The sequence below is a fragment of the Crocodylus porosus genome, unplaced genomic scaffold (assembly GCF_001723895.1).
Source record: "Crocodylus porosus isolate Cpor-Errol unplaced genomic scaffold, CroPor_comp1, whole genome shotgun sequence".
In the NCBI taxonomy this organism is placed as follows: Eukaryota; Metazoa; Chordata; order Crocodylia; family Crocodylidae; genus Crocodylus; species Crocodylus porosus.
Window position 1 is genome coordinate 90,525,873 of NW_017728931.1, and position 10,787 is coordinate 90,536,659.

Genomic DNA, 10,787 nt, shown 5'->3' on the forward strand with positions numbered 1-10,787 from the left:
CCCCCAGTTTCTTAATGAGAACGGGGTGAGAGACAGTGTCAAAAGCCTTCCGGAAGTCCAGGAAGCTTATATCCACTGCTACCCCTGCTTCTAACGATCTGGTTGGTTGACGGTAGGTTTTTCACAGAGTTTAGATTATAGATTTGTATAGAATGGTTTGGACAGGGATGCCCCTGCCTCAGGCAGGGGGGTTGGATTAGATGATCCCTGAAGGTCCCTTCCAGCCCTGCTCCTCTATGGTTCTATGAAGTGAAACATGGGACAGTCTAATACCACTGTCAGTTTATTTTATGCATTTTTCTTTTGATGCTAAGGTTAAAATATATACAGTTTTATATAAACTAATTTAAAAACTGATTGGAAAGATTAGAAAAATACTTAAATAATCCCCTACCCCAGAGCTCTCTAAAATGCGAAAAACAATTTATAATGATATAAATGCTTATTATATTACTGTTAAATTAATATTTAACCTAAAGAAAGTGGGGACTGTTAAAGTGCAGAAGTCTAAATAAGACAAAAGGGAAATGTTTCCAGTATAAATGTACATACTTCAAAGGGGCATGTAAATAAGTGAACAATGCTTGCATTATGGTGAATGCAATGCATTATCTGAAATTTTACACAAACACTACAGTAAGTATATTTGGTTGTATATGCAAGCCTGTGTGTGCATGTGCCCAGAACTTCTTTTCTCTTGGGTCCATGCAACATACCATAATTTCTCACATACCATATGCTCCTAAATAATATGCACAACTTGTTTTTAGAAGGCAGAACATAGGAGAAGAAAATATTTTTTCCAGAGTCATGGCCCACTGGTGACAGAGAGTAATTCCTCCTGGAACTAGGGTATCCAGAAAATATGGCTGGCAACCTAGGAGCCAGCCTGGGTGAGGCAGCAGGAACTTCCTGGTGTCACAGAACATCAACAGTGCTAGGCCCCAGACTCTTGCACTGGTAGTAGCAAGCATGTTATTTCTTTACTGTAAACAGCTTATACATTCTTGTAAATAATAGTGTGCTGTTTCCACACCACAAGTCTTATCAAGATACTACAGAGTGTATACAATAATTCACTCACCCTCAGCTGGCTCACCAACATTTGTGAGAAGGCTAACAGTGGACTCCACCCCCTGCTGTTTGCAGACCAAGGGACGAACGGCAGTCATGATGAGTTACAGTGCCCATTTGTTTTATTCCATCCTGCTTCTATCTAATCCAGCAAAAATAAATTAATAATTAAATAAATAAAAGAAATCAGTTTCCCTGCTTAAGACATGTACCTGTTTTGGAGGTCTGATTTTGGGTGGGGAAGACTCATGTGTCATGCAAACACATATGGTACTGTGATACTATTATAGAAAATGTGGTCATCTTTTCTATGGTACTACTTCAAAACTGCTATTGAAAATACGGTCACATTTTCTGAGCCACTGGGTTTCTAGCGACAATAAAATTAGGAAGACATTTTTTTCTGACTAATGAATAGTACTAAAGTTTCAGGACTTTTGTCCTCACTTCCATTTCCAGCAGTACTACTCAGTTGCTGTTTGAACATGGGAACTTCACACCCCATCTTCAGTTTCTCCATGGGAAAAGTCAGGATAATAATAATAAAGCAGTACTTCAGCTGGTGGGCCTCCTCATGTAGATATGAAATATTGTCTCAAATAAACATATTCATACTTATTTCTTATTGTTGGAGGTGGGAAAACAGACTGGATTAGAAGACATTTGCTTTTCACATACACAGCCACAAAGATGTTACTCAAGATACTGTTTTAGATCTTGGCAACTAACATTATCTAGGGAGCTACTTTCATCTATGTCAGCAAGCAGTAGTCCACAAAGAAGTGTAGGCCACTACAGAACATTTGTACTCCTTTGCTGGGCAGGTATCAAGGGAACTGGATATACTGGTTCTGTGTCAGCTTAGAGTTCTCTCATCTTCAGCTAAGTCACATCTGGCCAAATATGGTTGCTCTCTGGCTCCTTTATGCCACCAGAGTACTTACAACAGACAGAATGATACCTCATACATGGAGGTATGGAGAAATGGTTAGCCAGGTTAGTGTGAAGTCAGGCAGAAGTCAGGGCAGGGTAGCAACTTAAAGACTGTAAAGTGGATGGAGAAGTGGCTGGACCAGCAGGCCCAGAGCGTAGTAGTCAATGATTTGAGGTCTACTTGGCAGCTGCTGTCAAGTGCAGTGCCTCAGGGGCCTGGGGCTGGTTTTTTTCAGCATCTTCATCAGTGACTGGGAAGATGGGATAGAGTGCACACTCAGCAAGTTTTCAGATAACAACAAGTTGGGGGAATAGTAGATATACTGGAGTGTAGGGCTATGATTCAGAGACCTAGACAAATTGGAGGATTGGACCAAAAGAAATCTCATGAGGTTCAATAAGGAGAAGTGCAAAGTCCTGGATTTCGGATGGAACAATCTCATGCACCAGTGCAGGCTGGGGACCAACTAACTAAGCAGCAGATTACAATAATTATATATAAAGGTAAGCTTTAGGATTATTTCAGAAGCAGATTACTGTAAAACCACTCCTGAGATCTTATTTATGTGCTCTACTAGGGGTTATCAACCTATGGCCCACAGGACGGATCAAGAAGAGATTTGAATAGACACGGGAGGGATTTTTTTCCCGTTTCTGTGCTCTTGAATAGTTTTAGCACAATTTATCGATCTGATTTACTAGGTTGACCAAATACTCTTTGAAGTTCAAAACTTATATAAATTGTTGTTATTAGTTTTATCGTGGGACCTTTTGCCTCCAAGCAGAACTACACTGTGCTTTGTGCCCTGCAAATACAAAACAAAACCATAGTTTCTGCTCCAAGAAGTTTACAATATAAGTATGCAGTTACTGTCTTTACTTGCATTTGCATGTGTTTAAATAAGATTTTAAAGGAGATCTAGAGATTTTTTAAGGTTCTATATGCAAACAAACATGTGTTCCCCGAACTGATGTCCATTTGCTGTGCAATAAACTTAAAAATTATTGTTACCAATTTAAAAATCAACAGAAAGCACTGCAAATGTAATGAGAAAGAAGTTCATCTAGACTGAGAAACCCTCATTTTTAAATGGGATTATTTTAAATAGGATAGCAAGTGTATAGTACAGGGGTCACCAGTGCTTCAGAAGCAGTCAGCTAAAAGTATAAAGCAAGGTCAAAGGCAAGTCAACACTTCTGACCTGGCCACCACTACCAGTATTACTGCTGCTTCTCCCTAGTGCCTGGCCACTGCGAGGGCAAAGCCTCTATCACCAAAACACTGCAGATGCTCTGACTTCACAGGCTAGATAGAATGGCTCTACTGCCTGGATCTGTCCTGAGGGCCATAGGTTGCTAACCCCTAGTAGAGCACATAAATAGGATCTCAGGAGTGGTTTTACAGTAATCTGCTTCTGAAGTAATCCTAAAGTTTACCTTTATATATAATTATTGTAATGAAAATGATTTCTGATGGTACTTCAGCAAAGGACAAAAAAAATTTTCAAATATTAGCTCAGATAACCTCATCTTCATGTTAGAGATGGGGACCCTAAGCCATGAGAGCTTGAGGACTGGATTCTGACACACTTATGCAGAACTTTATTCACCTGATTCATTTAAAAACATTAGTTTAGTGTGAATAAGAATGGCAGAATCTGAACTAAAAATTTGCTCAGTGGCACAGACGTGGGTAAAGAGCTCAAGTATCCTTATTGGCAGCTTCATGATCTTGCTTCTTAGGCCTGCTTTGCTCCTCAGTGCTTCTCAATGCTCTCTACATTTGGCTAAACCCTGGTGGTTTTTCAAGATGGATTTTATTGTATGTAAACAGGGCTGGATTAACACATAGGCAAACTAGGCACATGCCTAGGGCCCTAAGTGAAGAAGAGTCCAGTTTTACTAATTTTACATATTATAATTATTGAGTGAAAAAAGGTAATATAAATATACAGTATTAAGTAGGGGCCCATGAGTTTGTTTGCCTAGGGAGCACTAAAGGGTTAATCCGGCCCTGTATGTAAGAATTAAACAAGAGAGGGTTTTTGTTTCATTGTTTCACCAGCCAGTCTCCCTTTTACTGGTTTTCTTTGGAAACAAGCTGAATAAATTGTAGAAATACTAGGATGATTCTTGTTTTAGAACAAACTATTTCCTGGAAATATTAGCTTCATTTTAGACAAAATAGCATTAGTGATTAGCACTCTGTGGTTAGAGATAACAAATAGCTCTCAAGAAGCAAAAAGCCCACCTTCTGCATTTTACCAGTCCATAGCTTGAGAGGTTCTTCTTGGTTTTGTTTATCCTGGCTATAGAGAAGGACTCTGTTCTCTGTTTCTGATAAATTTCTTCTTGTGTTCAGTTATGTCAGATATTCCTTTGAATCTGGTGTATAAAAATATTGTGGCACTAAAGCGAAGCACTCTGGCCACATTTATGTCTGTATTCTGTCCTTAAACATGAACAGCTGTGCACACATTCATCTGTCTCATGTCTAACTGCACTGCAGTTCAGAGCTTTTTTCTTTTTAATACAGAAACAAAAGTTCCCTTTTTTGTGGCTTATCTCTGTGTCCACAACAAGGTTTCTTGGGCCACATGACTTTATTTTCAAATTGTATTTATATAATTTTTAAAATAACACAAAATAGGGAGAGTTCAAGATGTAAATGGTAACTCTCCGAGATAGAGATAAAATAAGCTATTGCTTTCTTGTAAGCTATTGCTGTTCTATTTTAGAAAAAAAATCCTGCATTTATGAATACTGAAAGGCTCTTTTTGAAAGAGTTCTATGGTCTAGTTTTACAATCTGATTTACACAGGCAAGGGACATTCAAAGAAACCTCATGAATTTTCCATATGCAAAAGGCTACAGTGATTCATAGTAGTAGTGTATATTGATGCCTGATGGGATAAAACCCTTTTTGCATTTGAGTCATCTCTTACAATTGTTCATTGATTATGATAATGACATGCAGGGCCAGTTCATCATCCTCTGTGAACTGTTTGATGGAGCGCTAGAAGTCAAAAACATTAAAGCTGTAATTGTGTGGCGCATAAATTGGAATTTATGCCTGTACAGTCTAAGACGGAGCATTTTCATTGTTTTGTTTTGTTTTTAAAATGCACTCCTTGTAAGAAGGTTTATTTAACACTTCAGGAAAAGAAAGACAGCAGTCCTAGTTATATTTTTGTAGCTTCTAGATCACAAAATCCACAAAAAGCTGCTGTGCCATATCACCTTTAATCAGGGATACAGTGACATTTAGTAAAGAGAAGTCACTTGTCCCTGTTACCTTTTTCTGTCTTAAATATATAGCTCTCTTGCCTAGAAAATATTGCCTTACTTCCTATTGCTGCTCAATTTAATTCCCATTTGTAACATGTGAGACAAAAAATGAAAATTTACATGGTTATCCCTTCAAAGGAGTATAACAAGTTGTGCCTTATTTTGCAGGTAACTTTGAGAAGAGGGTGGTAGGAAAGACTGACTGACTAAAAAGCAGAGGCTGTTATTTTTACTAATTCCCTTCCTTCACATCAGGATTAGAAATGTCTGAGCAGTCTTTGGTATAGGGTCAGATGTGTGTTTGGAATTATACTCTTGAAAGAAAGCTCGGAGGGATTGTTTTGAGAGAGATCTGTGAAGAATGTAGGGAGGCAGGCCTAAAAAATGCTTCTATGGCTTTAGGAAACACAGGCTTCTTCTGCAGTGTGTTTGTCTGGCCAGTTGTCGACAGTGTTGCTACACACGGAATTGAAGCTTCAGAATATTTTCAGAGTAGCAGAGAAAACAAACTCCACAGCAGTCATTGCAAAGAGCAACTCACACATCTTTCTAAGCAGATGCATAAGAAAAAAGTTTACTACCAGTAGAGAAAGAATTTTTCAAGCCTGGGTACACCTTACCTGATACCTCTGATCAAAATAAAAATCAGCTTGTATGATCCATTCACATGTATTAATGTCATAATAAACCAGAAGCATATAAATTACTTTCACTGAAGAATCCTATGCTAGCAATAAAAATGGTGTCCAGAGAATGCTTTTCTTACAGCACTTTTCCAAATGAAGTACGATTTTCATACTAAAAACATGTTTTCCTTCTTTGGAAGGGAGAGGATCCCTCAGAACCTTTTACATTTTTCTTCTTGAAACACTACCTAAGAGACCCATTTTGACAGTTTTTTAGCTTAACAGAAACATGCACACACAACTCCCACCAAAGGAGTTGTTTCATGAAGCACTGAGTACACTGTTTTTGCTCAGTAACACAGTGAGGTTTTAATCTAAGGCCGAGCCTTTTGCTTATTGTCAGCATTTGCCACTTCGAACCTGAGGAGTATGTAATTTTATTGAGGAAAAGTTAACCAGCCAAATTCTACACAGATACATGAGCACACTCATATGACTGGAAACTGCATGTGAATTTCCAAAAGCAGAATCTGATTCTAAGAAACAATCTACGATAGGAGCCAACATCCCACGCTGTTTATTGTTCGGTCCAATCAAAGAAAACTGTCTCTCTCTTCATAACTGGGTTCACTTCCAGTTATGAAGTACATCCTCACTTGCAGTTACTGTACAGATAGAGTTGAAAAGACATGTTTGCTACTCGTGTGCACCTTTGGGACTCTCTTGTTATCTGCATATGTACTCACCATGATATAAGAACATTTTATAGAGAACCAAGTCTGGAATACAATGCTTCACAAATGATGATTAGTGCCAGCAGAACTACAGTATTTTCAGACTGCCCAAACAATGGTACTTTCAAGATGACCTAACTGTATTGGTTGCAATGAATTTTTCCAAAAAATATATGTAATAATAGAGAATTTGAGAAAGCTGTTTACATTAAAATAATGCTTTGCAAATATCAGGCATGTTAGCCAAGATCCACAAATGGAATTGGACACCTGTCTGTCACTTTAGAGACTCAACTCCAAAACTGTAGATCCTTAAAGCCCCCATTCAACTGTAATCTAACCCTCAAGCTACCTAAATCCTTTAATTTTCCATCAATCAGTAAAGTCCTGTAAACAACTACATTGATGATTTAGGGAATGCACACAAGTCAAGTCCTGTCCCAGCAGGATTGTCAAACGGGTTGTTCACCTACTTAGCTTGCCTCTACATCCCAATCAGTAGGCTTACCTTGTAATAGTAAGCCCACATAGGCCCAAAGACCGAGTTGGCTCTGTGCTCAAGCTATAAAGAATGTAAATAGGCTTATGCTATATCTACATAGATGCCATGTCAAACCTTCCAGGGACCACATACGTATACACGTATGTGCACATCTCATATATCACTGATCCCTACGGACCAAATGTTGCATAGGGGACAGTGCATACTGCACGGGAATTCTGCCATGACCCTTGCATTGTCAATCAGACTAGCCAGGAGGATGCTCATATCTCCCATTGATGATTGTTATTATAGAACCCCAACATAGATGGCCAGAACACAAAACAGATGGCCTAATGTCTGGATGAAGCTAAGCTCCCTGTGGGCTGATACTTTGGTTTTTCATTTTGGCGGTGAGAATTCTTTCCAGTGGAAATATGGAAGAACTGTGGCTTCTTTTGTCATCAAAAGCCTTAATAACAATAATAAACAGTATTAATCATGCTATATCATTCCACATCTCCCTCTTTTTGTACCCCTGCTTGCTTATCACTCTGCTCAGGAGGGGAATAGTTTGAAATACATCTTGACTTTTTGAGAGGTTGCAAAAAGATTTGTAATTCTGGCAGATTTTTAAGCAGAGGAAATTTGTGGTTTTGAATAATATGAAGTGGCGCCAGCTCCTCTCTGCATTTATTCCAGGGCAAATTTTATTAACAGAGTTGGGAAATGTTATCTGACTCCAACTTTTTCTATCACAGAACTTTCAGATATGAATCCTTTGGCTAAGAAGACCATGCCACAAGGTTCTTCTGTAAAGCATTCATAAACTGAGTTGACACAAAGAGATTACAGTAATGAGCCCATGCAGACTTGGCAAGTTTGTTAAGAGCATGCAGAGGGGGATATGTATTCATTACAAAACTGTGTTACTGTGGAATGTGCCGAATGATGAATCTGAAGAGAACATACTCAGTACTTTGGGGCAACTAGGCTCTTTCTAGCAGACAACTATGAACACGGCACGAACAATAGCATAATTGGCAGAGCACCAAGTGAAGTCAACAGACCATGGTAATTAATCACCATTTGGACTCGAACATAAGGAGAAAATAACACTGCAGTTGCAATGACTTAAAATGAGAGAGCATTTATCTGAGTGTTTATGGATACGGCTCTTCATACTTTTGCAGCCCCAAGGATAACTAATGCTATAGCTGTACAAATATATAGCAGATAGGTCCACATGTTACTGAAAATTTTGGAACATCTGGTTCATATTTATCCCAGAAAAAAAGTTTGATTCAAATCCCAATGGCTTGAACTGATATAGACAGAAAATGTGTTTCTAAATATCTTCAAACTGAGCACAGCTTCTGCACTTGTTGCAATAAATTAGGCCTTCAGGAAGATCTGAAACCAAACAGTTTGCACAAGGACATTCGTTGAAGCAAATGCAAAATTATTTTTCTTTTGTTTTACTTTACCTTTTTAGTGCCAAAAGTTAAGGTATTATGCAAAATTTGAGAGCTTATTAAACACAAAATTTGGCAAAGTTCTTTCTGCAGAAACTGGTTCAAACCTGTAAAAGAACAGATGTTCAGTGCACATAAACCAGTCTGAAAATGGCTGAAACTGGTTTGAGATAAACCTGGTTGAATGTATTATCAGACTTAACTGATTTGGCTCAAACTGGTTTATGCAATGTCTATCCCAGCCCGCTTGCTGGTTTAAGATAAATCAGACTCCCCCAACATCCTGACATGCTCTTTGGGATGGGAGGGGCTCTTTGCTCCACAGCAGGACTGGCCTGTTCCCCTCTGCCCCCTGGCTGCAGCTCCGGCAATACTGTGGGCTGCTTCCCCCTCCATCCGCTCAGCAGGAATTAGCCCCTCCTATCTGCCTTGCTGAGGAGGTATCTGTGTATTAGCTAGAAGACCACATTCTGGCTACAGTTCATGCTGAATAAACAGGCAGAATCAACAGGTAGCTGGTAATGTCCCTCTGTTGTTTTCTTAATAGGGTGATAAATACTGTTATGGATTCCCTGCTGGGCTAATCAGAGCAGCCTGGCTCCCCCCTCCCCCAAACCTCAGTGCTCTGCAAGGGAAGGGAGGGCTGCTCTAGTGCCCCTGACTTCTAGCCTGAGCCACTGCAGACATGTGCCTGCATTTCTGGGAAGTCTGTCTGGTAACAAACTGATTTAGCCTAGTCAGGTTAGATTAACTTGCAAAGCTTGAATCAATTCAGGCTCAGGCTTTTTGAATGTCTGTCCCTAGCCCAAAACTCCAAATACCCTTATACCATGCAGCTACATTAAGCTCCACTGATGAAACATTTTAGAGTATGCTATATTTACTTTCTCTTAGCAGAGAGCCAGGGAGCAATGTGGGACCCAGCAGGGAGGGAGATAGCAGTGGGGGAATCAGCATGAAGCCAGGGAGCAACAAAACAAAGCCTGCAGCCAGAGAGTGGCAGGGCCATCAGTGCTAGGTCCTGCACCGCTTTCTTGCTCTGGGCTTTTTCCTCCACCACTCCTTGGCTCAGCAAAGAGCCATGGATTAACACAGGATGCAGTGGGGACTCAGAAATCAGTAAGGGAATTAGCGCTGGGTCCTGCACTGCCCTCTGGATTAATGTTGATTGCTTAGCTGCTCCCTGGTTCTGTGCTGATTTCTTCACTGTTCTCTGGCTGTGTGCTAGGTCCTGCATTGCTCCTTGTCTCCCTGCTGAGGCAGGGAGCAACACAAGATTCAGTGCACAGCTAGGCTAGGGACAGGCATTATACAGAAACCAGTTTTAAGTGATGAAAACTAGTTTAAACCTGTAACAGAACAGATGTTCAGTGCACATAAACAAGTTTGTAAATGGCTGAAACTGGTCTGAGATCAACTGAAACTGGTTTGAGATAAACCTGGTTGAATGTAGTATCAAACTTAACTGATTTGGGTCAAACTGTTTTATGCAATGTCTGCCCCAGTCCCTTCTCTGGTATAAGTTAAATCATACTCAGTATGACCCAGTAAGCACTCTGGGCCATGCTCTCTCCTCCATAGCAAGGCTAGCCCCTCCCCTCTGCTCTCTGTCTGGAGCTCCAGCAAAGACAGGCATCTCCCTGGCTTTCCCTTGCTCCCCCCACCTCACCACTCCCTGCTAAGCAGGGATTCCCCCCTCCCCTCTGATTTACACAGACACCTCTCAGCATTAACTAGAATACACATGCATGGTCCATGTGGTGGGAGACAGGTCAGGCTTAGGGATCTTTGGAGCTAATCAACAGGTAGTTGGCAATGTCCTTCCTTCCTTGGAACAGGTTGTTTAAAAAGAGCTTGAACTAATGAGCAATCTTTTTGTTTTGGTGATGGGGTGATAAATGCTGTGTAAACCCCTGCTGGCTCCCTTGGTGACCAGTGAGTGGGGGGAAGCCCTCCCTAATCAGAGCCTCCTGCCAGGGCCTGGCCACACCCCACCCTCTACTTGGTACTATGGAAGAGAAGGGAAAGATGGTTTAGTGCCCCTGGCTTCTAGCCTGAGCCACAGCAGGCATGTGTCTGCATTTTCTCAGTCCAGAGGAGATATCTGAGCAGTTACAAACTGATTCAGCCTAGCCAGGTTAGACTAATCCAAAAAGATTGAATCAATTTAGGCTCA